Below are 14,689 nucleotides of genomic sequence, written 5' to 3' on the forward strand. Positions count from 1 at the left end.
AGCTAGTAGTGAAAGACAGTGTGTGATTAAGTAGAATGTGGTCTAAAGGTCAAAAGAGAAAATCCAAAAATTTCCAATTTGTGCACAAGGAAATCTAAAGATAACTGTAGAAGAATAAATCACATCTAAGTGAAAGGCAGGAAGCAGAGAACCCAGGTCAGAATCAGGGCTGGCCAGAAACCTCTGAGGCTACACCCTTAGTAGCCATGACTTCTGCCTGTCAAGCCTTCCACTCTAAAGCCTCCACAACCTCACCAAACAACACCATCATTTGAGAACTAAGTGTTCCAACATTATGTGAATATCACATTTCAACCTTAATGCCCTTGAATAAAGAGGTGACGAGATACAGTGCAAGAAGAACATGGAGTAAACAAGAAAAGATTTTTATTGTTGATTTCTTGCCCTAAAACATTTCAAGGGGACCTCTCAGTGTTTTCGCTAAGTAACTCTATGTTAAGTAACCAGAACTAATTATACCTTCAAGGACTGCTCTTGGATATGATAGTAATTCTAGGAGACTCAAGATTCCATTACACTTCCTTGTAAAGAAAGGAATTATGAAGTTAAGGTGATCTATAGATTTTTTTTTAAATCCCAAGTCTATTTCAAGAAGTACTATTGGGTGACCTATTCAATCGCAAGTTTCTTCCTCTGCTTATGAGCATATGGAGTAATAGAGAGAATGGCAGAATTTCCAAAATGTTTCTCTGATCAGTGGAGGAAGGGTCATTCTAGAAATGGAAGCTATTATAACTGCCTAAGTCTAAGAAACCAATGAAATGTCTCATTCCTGTGGGGACTGCTGTGATTCGTGTCTCCACTAAGAATCTCAAAGAAGTAGACATAAATTTTTCCCATATCCATATTCAACTCTCCTTTTTGGCTTGTGCGAAACAGCTGGCCTTGGGAAATGACAGTGAGTTTTCAGAAACATAAAGGGGTAGTGACTCTAGGACCCTGTTTTCTGTACAAGATATGGCTTCATCTTTTGAGCAGTTTAATGCATATTATTGTTCCTGGCAGGAAATTATGAGTCTGGCAAATGAGCTTTGTGTTTTTCAGCTACCTGCTTGTGAACACTTTGAGAAGCGATTTGCTCTCAGGTGGCGAAGCCAGCAATTTACCTCTACTCTTCTGCCACAGTGGGATATCAGTTCTCTAGACCAATGTCATCAATTACTTTGCAGGAACTCTGACTATCTCTCCTGTCGACAACAGATTACACTGATTCATTAGATTTATGGTATTATTCTCATTAGACACAGTGAGCAGGAGGGAACTAGTATTCCAAACTTATACCTGAGATGCGTGTATTTAAGATGATAGAGAAATTAATTTAAAATTCAAACATATCCTCACTGACCTTTCTAGGGTTCCCATTGTGTGGGGTCTATCATTTTTTTTTAAGTTAAGGGATAATTTGTTTGTGTGTTTGTTTCTCAATCCTTTCACCTCTTCAACTGGCAAGATGCTTCCTACGATTATTTACCATTTGTGTTACCATTATGTTTTTACCATTTGAGCCTGCAGTTATGTTTTGAGGGAGGTCCAGAACAAGAAAAGACTGTGGCCTCGCCCATTCTGCAAGCTTCTCTGCTGATGGAACCAATGGAGCTCAAAGACCCAGGGCTGCTGGGTCAGAGTCAGATAGGGACTGATGCAAATACTGTAGGACCTCTGTTAGGAAAGTCAATGTATGCCTATGGTCTGGGCATTATCTGACCCAAACCGCACAGTAACACCACAGGAAGTGGGGTACATGGGATTATGGACAAGCAAACTGCGAGAAAAATAAGCCACACACCCTCTCTATTGATTTTTCTCTCCCTGCTGGCTCTGCTGTGCTCATGATCAGTGGTAGATAGAAAGAGAAAGCTCAGAAGTAACTAACAGGTAGAACAAATTGATATGCAGACATTCTCAGAGAGTGAGTACCTACACTGTTATAATTCCTAGCTGAACCATTTCCGGTGAGCCGTGGCAATGTGAATTCCCGAGTTGGGTACATGTTTGGCAGTGAGTACCTTTGTTCCCGTTTTGGATACAGAATGGTCTAATGTGCATATGATCCGACAAGATCCTTAGGAATTTTGAAACAGGACAAGATTTGGAAATTTACTACCACTTAAACAACAAGTAAATGGTGAGACTTTACCCGGACAAGAAACATGAAACTATGTAGAAGGCTTAGCAATCAATTCACCAGAATGATTCATTCTAAAGATATTATTTTTTTCTGCTTTGCCTAGGCACCTCTCTCACTGATCGATGAACTTAAGGGAGAAATGACCATGACAGCAGTGTATAAGTTTTGCAACATGGATTTCCATTCTTTGACTAGGCTATAGGCAAAAGTGGTCAGACTGATGATATCTTGACCTTGTGCAGGATCATTCCTGAAAGGTGGGATAGCATTTCATTTTCCTATACTAAGAAGAGTTCAAAATGTGAAACATACTACATATCATGATCTTACATAATTATACATCTAACCATATCTTATCAAGACAAGGAAACATCATTGTATGTTCCTAAATGTTCTTCCAAATGCACAGCATTTACATGGCCCTTGTGGGATGGTCCAGCCATCTTCATCAGCCTTTAGGTAGGTGTATGTGTAGATATTACAACCAACTACACTTATGGATGTCAAAGGCAGAAAGCACAGGGATGGGGACAAACTGATACTGTCCTAAGCTGCTTTGGGAGAGATGAGAATGTTCTAGACGTTGTTGTGATAGCATTACATAAAAATACTGCTTTGTAGATTATAATGATTAACTTTTATACAATATAATCACACCTCAATGATGCTTATGAAGGGATCAGTGGTTAAAATATCCCAAGGGGAAAAAGGTATGTAAGATATTATTAAAGAAGGGCAATTCATTGATAGAAAGTAAGAACCAAGAAAAGCTGGAAGGAGATTGTTGGAAGGTGAGATGTGTACAAGTCAGGGTGTATTATGGGGCAAATACATACATACATATATATATATATATATATATATACACACACACACACACACACGTGTATGTATATATATACATATGTGCATGTGATATATATGCATGTGTGATTGTGTGTGTGTGAGAGAGGGGGGAGAGGAGGGGGAGGGGGAGAGAGAGAGGGAGGGGAGAGGGAGAGGAAGGGGGAGAGGGAGAGGGAGGGGAAGAGGTAGAGCGAGAGCCCAAATCTCTCTATGGTGATGTCACCATTTTGCTTAATGAGTGAACAAATGAATGTTTTGAGCCAGAGATCAATGCGACCCAAACACTGCTGTAAAATGACTGATTTAGACATGGTAGGGTTTTTATTTTAGATAGACACCATTCTTACATTTTAAAATGCCATTGTTATATGCCAATATCATTTCTGATTACTTTTGTCACTACAAGCTTCTACAGTTACCAAGCTAACTTCTTTGTCATTTCTCATTGTTAAATGGTGTACATATTTTGTAATTCAATTCATCCCAATACAAGTCACTCTTCTCTGACCTTTACTGATATTCTCAAATTCAGTTTGACATACATTTCTCTAGAAGTGTCCTTGATTACATCCTGTATAATTGTGATTCTTTCTCTGTGTTCCCCCTTTAACAATACAAATTTGGTATCTATGCTTACTGGCATATTCCATTGCATATATGTTTCTGTGTATACACATGTATAATATACACATTTTTCTCATATCAATTGGTGGTAGATGGTGACAATTTTACTTTTTCTGACTATGTCTTAAAATAACTATAATACATGATTTGGTATTTAAAAATTAATAAACATGTTCTGTGTCACAAAATACTCATATTTGCTTGATATACTATTACTTATAGGCCAAATGTGTGCCATCAGATTTCAGACGCTGAAATAAATCCTTAATATGACAGCATTGAGAGGTGGGCCTTTGGAAAGTAACTAGATGTCAGGGTGGAACTTTTGAGAACAAAATTTAAAAAGAGAAAGGAAAGCTGAAACAAGAGGTACAAGGTTTGGGACACAGGTAAGAGGTAGTGAGTCTGTTTAGCTTTGTGCAGTCTTGGGTTAATCAACACAGTGAGGCAGGGGTTGGGGGATGAGAATTATTCTCTGTGCTTTTTATACTTTCTACACCTATAAGGATGTGACACAAAGACAGCTGTTTGAAAACCAGGAAGAGGCCCTTCATTGGAACTGGGTTCCTCAATTCTTTACCTTTGTTCTCCACAGCATCCAGATCTATGATATATAAACACTTGCTGTGTAGACTCCATAATCTTTAGTATTCTGTTACAGCCACCTGACTAGGACACTTTCCTTCAGATCATTTGGACGCATTTAATTTTACGATGAAAACCTGAATGGCTCTACCTCAATATTCAGAATACATGATATAGCATACATTTTGCAGATGATCTTATTGTCACAGCAATATACAACCCATTTCTCTAATTAATGGTCACTCCTTCTGACATCTTACAGCTTACACTAGCTCCCAGTCACAATGACCTGGCAACAACATGGCTGTCTGGGCAAATTGTTATCACTGTGACTTCATTGTGGATAGGAAAAACAGCTGTGTTAGATGAAGATTAGTCTCACTCAACACTTTGTTTGGGAGGGGGGGTCTACCACAGCTTCTCAGTCTACTCTTGATCACAGTCAGAAGAGTTTTTATCAACTTTCTGTAATGAAAAGGACTTTCGTGAGTGGGAAGAGTGCTCCCATAGTCTTCGGCTCTATACGCCCACTCTTCACAGATGTTTTTACTGACATTGAGGAGAACCAGACACACTCAATCTCATTGCCCTCTCGTTCTTTTTGACCAAGTGATGAAGAGTGAAATGATTTTTCTAAAATCTCTAATTGAATGTGGATAACCATTTTGCCAGTGAGAATTTGATCTCACTTAAAAAGATGTACTCACCTTAATTGCAGAAGACTGACTCATTTAAAATTCTGACTTTTACAAGATAGATCTTTTCACCTCTCAGTGTGTGAATTTGGAGAGCTTTGATTACAATTGCCTTGAGAAAAAATTTTAAGAAGGATTTATGAAGATTAAGTGAACTAAAGTTAGAAAATTGACTTAGAAATTAAAAATATTATACAGATAAGGTTAGTACTATTATAAGATTAAAAGTGTCAAATCTATATTTCAGAGTAAAAGAGAATCTAAAAATAAATGAGTTATGCTTAAAAGAAGCTTTGAGAAAATTAATCTTTATTTTGGCTCATGAGATAAATTGTTATATAAGTACCCAAACTTAAATATTATATTAAAATGAATGCTACAGCATGCATCTGAAAAGTTCAGAAAGGTGGGTCATTTTGAGTGAAATTAAATACATTTAACTGGGCTAGATTTTCGAATTAGAAGTGATGTGCAGAGGATTCTGGGGATAGGCAGAAGAAAGTCTTACCGGAAATGTAACACAGGCAGGGCAACCCCATAAAATTATTTTTCTAAGGAAGAGTCAATCGGCACAACTGGAAATCAGCAGAAGCCAATCAATAGCAATGGAGACCTGGGCAGGGCATGAGCGTGTGAAGTGAAGGCTCTGTTTTCTGTGGCAGACGGCGCACCTCAGATATTTAGCTTATGATCTAGCACATGGCAATGAATAGTAGGAAACACGTGAAAAGCAAAAATAGGCAGGTTCTTGAACTCACCAAGAAGCTGAAAAATGAATCAAGACAAGATTTTAGTCTAGAGTAGTAGGACTCAGAATCTAATTATGGAATTTGAACTCAGGATAGACAATGGCTCTCCAGAATAAGACTAGAGTCTAATATGTGCATGCGTGCGTGCGTGCGTGCGTGCGTGCATGTGTGCGTGTGTGTAAAAGCAAGATCATTAGTGTTAATGACTCAATCTGTGAATTTTTATTGGTTTGATACATAGAGCCAGGCCTTTTGTGATGAGACATGACAGTTCAAAAGAGATGAACTAAGTAGATGAGGGATACATCAAAAACATGTAATTAGTGCATGTACACGTCTTTATAAAGGATTTACTTTAGTTATTTACATATACATTGATGCACACAGAGAGGGCAGAAGTGGGCGTTGGCCCCTCAGAGGTAGAGTTTGAGGAGCTTGCAGGATGTAAGAGTTTACCAGTGTTTGGTAGATGTTTACATTGTGACATTGGCGATGGGATATGAACACTGGTCTTCGTGACACACAAGTGCTCTTGACTGCTAAGTCATCTCTCTAGTTTAGTTCGTACATAATTCTTATCTGGACTAGTGATTTGGGGTTGTCTTAGCAAAAAGAGAAAAAGCCAATCAGAATAAAAGCCTGTAAGATTAAGAACAAAATAACTTTATTCTCCTCTAGGAGAGTCTGATTTTTGGCGGATGTTACATTTTTCAGGTCTCCTGTTCTTGCTTAACTTCATTCTTTTGTGGAAAGAGCTGTGATTCAAAGTGAATACAGGCCATGTCTTCCACTCATTGTAAGAATCAAACGCAATATGAGGTTCAGTCATACGGCCTCACTGTGCCACCTACTCCTGAGAAAGCTGCCTGGTGATTGCACAATTGTACAGAAATAACTTGGTAAATTTCTGAAATGACGAACTTAGAAAACTTCCAAAATTTAACAATGTCCAATACATCATGCTTTGAAAGTCTCCCTTCCTGCTGCCATATTCAGGGTATTTTCATATTTCCTCTAAGGAAATCTTTCCTTTCTCAGACAAAGGGAAAAAAAGGTAGTAAACGGGAAGCAAACAAAATAAATTATAGCAAGAAGATCCCCTCACCCTATTGCTAACCAGTACTGGAAGATGTGGATTCCCTCTAGGGCTTATTTCAAGGATCTGATATGGCTCAGTTTTAACACTGAGGCTTCTGGGATACATTGACCCATCATGTTAGTAATTTCTAAAGATCCTTATAAATCTTCTCTGTGTACATATTTATTTTAATGCAACTGATTTCTCTTAAATTTCTTCTAACAACACTCAGTATTGGAGAAAGAAGAGGCTAAAAATTTGGATCTCTCTGTACTTTACATACCTTGTTAGGTGGTCATGACAAAGGGACTCAAAACCATTTTTCTTTCTGATAAAATTACTGCTATGGAATATTGACATCTTAGAGACCAAGATTCAGTGTTGACATTTCTTCTTTCTTGATGTTTATTTTACACGTTTATTGCAGCATTTACAGTAGTGTATATTTCAGCATTGATTTTTTAAAATTATTTTATTTTTTTACATTCCAGCCATTGCCCTGCCTCTCAGTTCTCCCTCCCACAGTTTCTCATCCCACCCACCCTCCCTGCCTCTGAGAAGATGTTTCCCAACCCCCAGAAATCCCCCTTCCCTGCAGCCTCAAGTCTCTCCAGGATTAGGTACTTCTCCCACTGATTCCAGACCAGGTGATCCTCTTCTTCATATATGCTAGGGGCCTCGGACCAGCCTGTATATGCTGTCTGGTTGGTGGTTCTGTCTCTGGGAGTTCACAGGGGGTCCACGTTAGTTGAGAGTACTGGTCTTCCCTTGCCTTCAGCTTCTTCAATCCTTCCCCTGACTCAACCACAGGTGTCCCTGACTTCAGTCCAAAGACTTAGGTTTAAGTATCTGCATCTGTCTCAGTCAGCTGGTAGTAGAGCCTCTCAGAGGACAGCCATGTTAGGCCCCTGTATGTAAGCACATCATAGCATCGGTAATAGTGTCAGGCCTTAGTGTGTCCCACCACCCCCATGAGATGGCTCCAATGTTTGGCCAGTCATTGAACTGCCTTTGTTTCAGTCTCTTCTCCAATTTCATCTCTGCAGTTCTTTTAGACAGGAACAATTCTAGGTCACAAATTTTGACTCTGGGTTGGTAACCCTGTTCCTCCACTTGCAACCTTGTCTATCTACTGAAGATGGACTCTTCGAGTTCCCTCTCTCCACTCTGGGGCATTCTGGCGACGGCCACCATCATTGATTCCTGACAGCCTCTCATCCCCCAGATCTCTGATACTTTCTAGAGGGTCCCCCCACCTCCCACTCCCAGAAGCTGCATATTTCCATTCATTCTCCTGGCTCTCTGGGCTTCTCTTTTGTCCCCCCACCCCCATACTTGATCCCTTTCCCCCTTTCCCCTCTCTTCCCCTCTCCCACCCAGATCCCTCCCTCCACCTGACTCCATGATTATTTTGTTTCCCCTTCTAAGTGGGACTGGAAGCATCCTCACCTGTGTCTTCGTGCTTGTTAAGCTTCTTTTTTATGGTCTCTGGGTTGTATCCTTGGTATTCTGTAATTTTTGGCCAATATCCACTTATCAGTAAGTATATATCGTTCATGCCCTTTTGAGTCTGAGTTACCTCACTCAGCATGATACTTTCTAGTTCCATCCATTTGCCTGCAGAATTCATGGTGTCCTCATTTTTAACACTTTAACATTGATTTTCAATGAATTTATATACATATTTAAAATTAAATATCCAATCAAGATTTATAGATGGATACCTTTATTCTAAATACCTAGGACTGGGATTGTGATTACACATGTAGTAGAAATCTTCAATCTCCTTGATAGCAATGCTTAAAATGCAGAGAAACTGTGTCTTTAGTCAAGGCATACATCAGCTTTTCAGAACTCACTGAACCCAAACCTGAAAGACTGTACCCTTTATTAGCTTCTTCCTGTGCCCTACTTCATGGGAAATACCTTTAAAAAAAAAAACAAACATCTGCAATGTAGAAATTCATTTCCCATTAGTGTTTTATGCAGTATTTTTGCTGCACATGTACCAAAACCTCAAATACAGTATCAGTTAAAAGCACAGTTTTGGGGTTGGGGATTTAGCTCAGTGGTAGAGCGCTTGCCTAGCAAGCGCAAGGCCCTGGGTTCGGTCCCCAGCTCTCCGAAAAAAAGAAAAGAAAAAAAAAAGATGCTACAGAAAAGTTCACAACAGGTGATGTTAGCAATGACTAGAGTGGCTTCGGAAATAAATCAAGAATGAAGAAAGCCCTGGTTATCCTACAGTTGAGTCGCACTGTTCAGCATTTGGAAGGTTACGAGAGCCAAACTAGACATATAGCTTCTGTTTCCAGTGATTTTTTAAATGTGTCATTTTATGGATAAACACTAATGTTTGAGTTCAAATAATAGTCTAGCTATTTATCTTTGAAATGGAGCAAGGGTATCTTTAGTTATAAGTCTAGTATTTAACAGCTATTTCTTTAGCCAGAAATAAGGATATTTTAAAATAAAATAAATTTTTTTCTTTTTCTTTTTTTTTATTAACTTGAGTATTTCTTATATACATTTCTTTTTTTTTTTATTAACTTGAGTATTTCTTATATACATTTCGAGTGTTATTCCCTTTCCCGGTTTCCGGGCAAACATCCCCCTCCCCCCTCCCCTTCCTTATGGGTGTTCCCCTCCCAACCCTCCCCCCATTGCCGCCCTCCCCCCATAGACTAGTTCACTGGGGGTTCAGTCTTAGCAGGACCCAGGGCTTCCCCTTCCACTGGTGCTCTTACTAGGATATTCATTGCTACCTATGGGGTCAGAGTCCAGGGTCAGTCCATGTATAGTCTTTAGGTAGTGGCTTAGTCCCTGGAAGCTCTGGTTGCTTGGCATTGTTGTACTTTTGGGGTCTCGAGCCCCTTCAAGCTCTTCCAGTTCTTTCTCTGATTCCTTCAATAGGGGACCTATTCTCAGTTCAGTGGTTTGCTGCTGGCATTCGCCTCTATATTTGCTGTATTCTGGCTGTGTCTCTCAGGAGCGATCTACATCCGGCTCCTGTCAGTCTGCACTTCTTTGCTTCATCCATCTTGTCTAATTGGGTGGCTGTATATGTATGGGCCACATGTGGGGCAGGCTCTGAATGGGTGTTCCTTCAGTCTCTGTTTTAATCTTTGCCTCTCCCTTCCCTGCCAAGGGTATTCTTTTTCCTCATTTAAAGAAGGAGTGAAGCATTCACATTTTGATCATCCGTCTTGAGTTTCGTTTGTTCTAGGGATCTAGCGTAATTCAAGCATTTGGGCTAATAGACACTTATCAATGAGTGCATACCATGTATGTCTTTCTGTGATTGGGTTAGCTCACTCAGGATGATATTTTCCAGTTCCAACCATTTGCCTACGAATTTCATAAACTCGTTGTTTTTGATAGCTGAGTAATATTCCATTGTGTAGATGTACCACATTTTCTGTATCCATTCCTCTGTTGAAGGGCATCTGGGTTCTTTCCAGCTTCTGGCTATTATAAATAAGGCTGCGATGAACATAGTGGAGCACGTGTCTCTTTTATATGTTGAGGCATCTTTTGGGTATATGCCCAAGAGAGGTATAGCTGGATCCTCAGGCAGTTCAATGTCCAATTTTCTGAGGAACCTCCAGACTGATTTCCAGAATGGTTTTACCAGTCTGCAATCCCACCAACAATGGAGGAGTGTTCCTCTTTCTCCACATCCTCGCCAGCATCTGCTGTCACCTGAGTTTTTGATCTTAGCCATTCTCACTGGTGTGAGGTGAAATCTCAGGGTTGTTTTGATTTGCATTTCCCTTATGACTAAAGATGTTGAACATTTCTTTAGGTGTTTCTCAGCCATTCGGCATTCCTCAGCTGTGAATTCTTTGTTTATCTCTGAACCCCATTTTTTAATAGGGTTATTTGTTTCCCTGCGGTCTAACTTCTTGAGTTCTTTGTATATTTTGGATATAAGGCCTCTATCTGTTGTAGGATTGGTAAAGATCTTTTCCCAATCTGTTGGTTGCCGTTTTGTCCTAACCACAGTGTCCTTTGCCTTACAGAAGCTTTGCAGTTTTATGAGATCCCATTTGTCGATTCTTGATCTTAGAGCATAAGCCATTGGTGTTTTGTTCAGGAATTTTTTTCCAGTGCCCATGTGTTCCAGATGATTCCCTAGTTTTTCTTCTATTAGTTTGAGTGTGTCTGGTTTGATGTGGAGGTCCTTGATCCACTTGGACTTAAGCTTTGTACAGGGTGATAGGCATGGATCGATCTGCATTCTTCTACATGTTGCCCTCCAGTTGAACCAGCACCATTTGCTGAAAATGCTATCTTTTTTCCATTGGATGGTTTTGGCTCCTTTGTCAAAAATCAAGTGACCATAGGTGTGTGGGTTCATTTCTGGGTCTTCAATTCTATTCCATTGGTCTATCTGTCTGTCTCTGTACCAATACCATGCAGGTTTATCACTATTGCTCTGTAATACTGCTTGAGTTCAGGGATAGTGATTCCCCCTGAAGTCCTTTTATTGTTAAGGATAGCTTTAGCTATCCTGGGTTTTTTGTTATTCCAGATGAATTTGCAAATTGTTCTGTCTAACTCTTCGAAGAATTGGATTGGTATTTTGATGGGGATTGCATTGAATCTGTAGATTACTTTTGGTAAAATGGCCATTTTTACTATATTAATCCTGCCAATCCATGAGCATGGGAGATCTTTCCATCTTCTGAGGTCTTCTTCAATTTCTTTCCTCAGTGTCTTGAAGTTCTTATTGTACAGATCTTTTACTTGCTTGGTTAAAGTCACACCGAGGTACTTTATATTATTTGGGTCTATTATGAAGGGTGTCGTTTCCCTAATTTCTTTCTCGGCTTGTTTCTCTTTTGTATAGAGGAAGGCAACTGATTTATTTGAGTTAATTTTATACCCAGCCACTTTGCTGAAGTTGTTTATCAGCTTTAGTAGTTCTCTGGTGGAACTTTTAGGATCACTTAAATATACTATCATGTCATCTGCAAATAGTGATATTTTGACCTCTTCTTTTCTGATCTGTATCCCTTTGATCTCCTTTTGTTGTCTGATTGCTCTGGCTAGAACTTCAAGAACTATATTGAATAAGTAGGGAGAGAGTGGGCAGCCTTGTCTAGTCCCTGATTTTAGTGGGATTGCTTCAAGTTTCTCTCCATTTAGTTTAATGTTAGCAACTGGTTTGCTGTATATGGCTTTTGCTATGTTTAGGTATGGGCCTTGAATTCCTATTCTTTCCAGGACTTTTATCATGAAGGGGTGTTGAATTTTGTCAAATGTTTTCTCAGCATCTAATGAAATGATCATGTGGTTCTGTTCTTTCAGTTTGTTTATATAATGGATCACGTTGATGGTTTTCCGTATATTAAACCATCCCTGCATGCCTGGGATGAAGCCTACTTGATCATGGTGGATGATTGTTTTGATGTGCTCTTGAATTCGGTTTGCCAGAATTTTATTGAGTATTTTTGCGTCGATATTCATAAGGGAAATTGGTCTGAAGTTCTCTTTCTTTGTTGTGTCTTTGTGTGGTTTAGGTATAAGAGTAATTGTGGCTTCGTAGAAGGAATTCGGTAGTGCTCCATCTGTTTCAATTTTGTGGAATAGTTTGGATAATATTGGTATGAGGTCTTCTATGAAGGTTTGATAGAATTCTGCACTAAACCCGTCTGGACCTGGGCTCTTTTTGGTTGGGAGACCTTTAATGACTGCTTCTATTTCCTTAGGAGTTATGGGGTTGTTTAACTGGTTTATCTGTTCCTGATTTAACTTCGATACCTGGTATCTGTCTAGGAAATTGTCCATTTCCTGAAGATTTTCAAATTTTGTTGAATATAGGTTTTTATAGTAAGATCTGATGATTTTTTGAATTTCCTCCGAATCTGTAGTTATGTCTCCCTTTTCATTTCTGATTTTGTTAATTTGGACACACTCTCTGTGTCCTCTCGTTAGTCTGGCTAAGGGTTTATCTATCTTGTTGATTTTCTCAAAGAACCAACTTTTGGTTCTGTTGATTCTTTCTATGGTCCTTTTTGTTTCTACTTGGTTGATTTCAGCTCTGAGTTTGATTATTTCCTGCCTTCTACTCCTCCTGGGTGTATTTGCTTCTTTTTGTTCTAGAGCTTTTAGGTGTGCTGTCAAGCTGCTGACATATGCTCTTTCCTGTTTCTTTCTGCAGGCACTCAGCGCTATGAGTTTTCCTCTTAGCACAGCTTTCATTGTGTCCCATAAGTTTGAGTATGTTGTATCTTCATTTTCATTAAATTCTAAAAAGTTTTTAATTTCTTTCTTTATTTCTTCCTTAACCAGGTTATCATTGAGTAGAGCATTGTTCAATTTCCACGTATATGTGGGCATTCTTCCCTTATTGTTATTGAAGACCAGTTTTAGGCCGTGGTGGTCCGATAGCACGCATGGGATTATTTCTATCTTTCTGTACCTGTTGAGGCCCGTTTTTTGACCAATTATATGGTCAATTTTGGAGAAAGTACCATGAGGAGCTGAGAAGAAGGTATATCCTTTTGCTTTAGGATAGAATGTTCTATAAATATCCGTTAAGTCCATTTGGCTCATGACTTCTCTTAGTCTGTCGACATCACTGTTTAATTTCTGTTTCCATGATCTGTCCATTGATGAGAGTGGGGTGTTGAAATCTCCCACTATTATTGTGTGAGGTGCAATGTGTGTTTTGAGCTTTAGTAAGGTTTCTTTTACGTATGTAGGTGCCCTTGTATTTGGGGCATAGATATTTAGGATTGAGAGTTCATCTTGGTGGATTTTTCCTTTGATGAATATGAAGTGTCCTTCCTTATCTTTTTTGATGACTTTTAGTTGGAAATTGATTTTATTTGATATTAGAATGGCTACTCCAGCTTGCTTCTTCTGACCATTTGCTTGGAAAGTTGTTTTCCAGCCTTTCACTCTGAGGTAGTGTCTGTCTTTGTCTCTGAGGTGTGTTTCCTGTAGGCAGCAGAATGCAGGGTCCTCGTTGCGTATCCAGTTTGTTAATCTATGTCTTTTTATTGGGGAGTTGAGGCCATTGATATTGAGAGATATTAAGGAATAGTGATTATTGCTTCCCTTTATATTCATATTTGGATGTGAGGTTATGTTTGTGTGCTTTCATTCTCTTTGTTTTGTTGCCAAGACGATTAGTTTCTTGCTTCTTCTAGGGTATAGCTTGCCTCCTTATGTTGGGCTTTACCATTTATTATCCTTTGTAGTGCTGGATTTGTAGAAAGATATTGTGTAAATTTGGTTTTGTCATGGAATATCTTGGTTTCTCCATCAATGTTAATTGAGAGTTTTGCTGGATACAGTAACCTGGGCTGGCATTTGTGTTCTCTTAGGGTCTGTATAACATCAGTCCAGGATCTTCTGGCCTTCATAGTTTCTGGCGAGAAGTCTGGTGTGATTCTGATAGGTCTCCCTTTATATGTTACTTGACCTTTTTCTCTTACTGCTTTTAATATTCTTTCTTTATTTTGTGCGTTTGGTGTTTTGACAATTATGTGACGGGAGGTGTTTCTTTTCTGGTCCAATCTATTTGGAGTTCTGTAGGCTTCTTGTATGTCTATGGGTATCTCTTTTTTTAGGTTAGGGAAGTTTTCTTCTATGATTTTGTTGAAGATATTTACTGGTCCTTTGAGCTGGGAGTCTTCACTCTCTTCTATACCTATTATCCTTAGGTTTGATCTTCTCATTGAGTCCTGGATTTCCTGTATGTTTTGGACCAGTAGCTTTTTCCGCTTTACATTATCTTTGACAGTTGAGTCAATGATTTCTATGGAATCTTCTGCTCCTGAGATTCTCTCTTCCATCTCTTGTATTCTGTTGGTGAAGCTTGTATCTACAGCTCCTTGTCTCTTCTTTTGGTTTTCTATATCTAGGGTTGTTTCCATGTGTTCTTTCTTGATTGCTTCTATTTCCATTTTTAATTCCTTCAACTTTTTGATTGTGTTTTCCTGGAATTCTTTCA

This window comes from Rattus norvegicus, chromosome 13 (genome assembly GCF_021556685.1).
Source record: "Rattus norvegicus strain SHRSP/BbbUtx chromosome 13, alternate assembly SHRSP_T2T, whole genome shotgun sequence".
Lineage (NCBI taxonomy): Eukaryota > Metazoa > Chordata > Mammalia > Rodentia > Muridae > Rattus > Rattus norvegicus.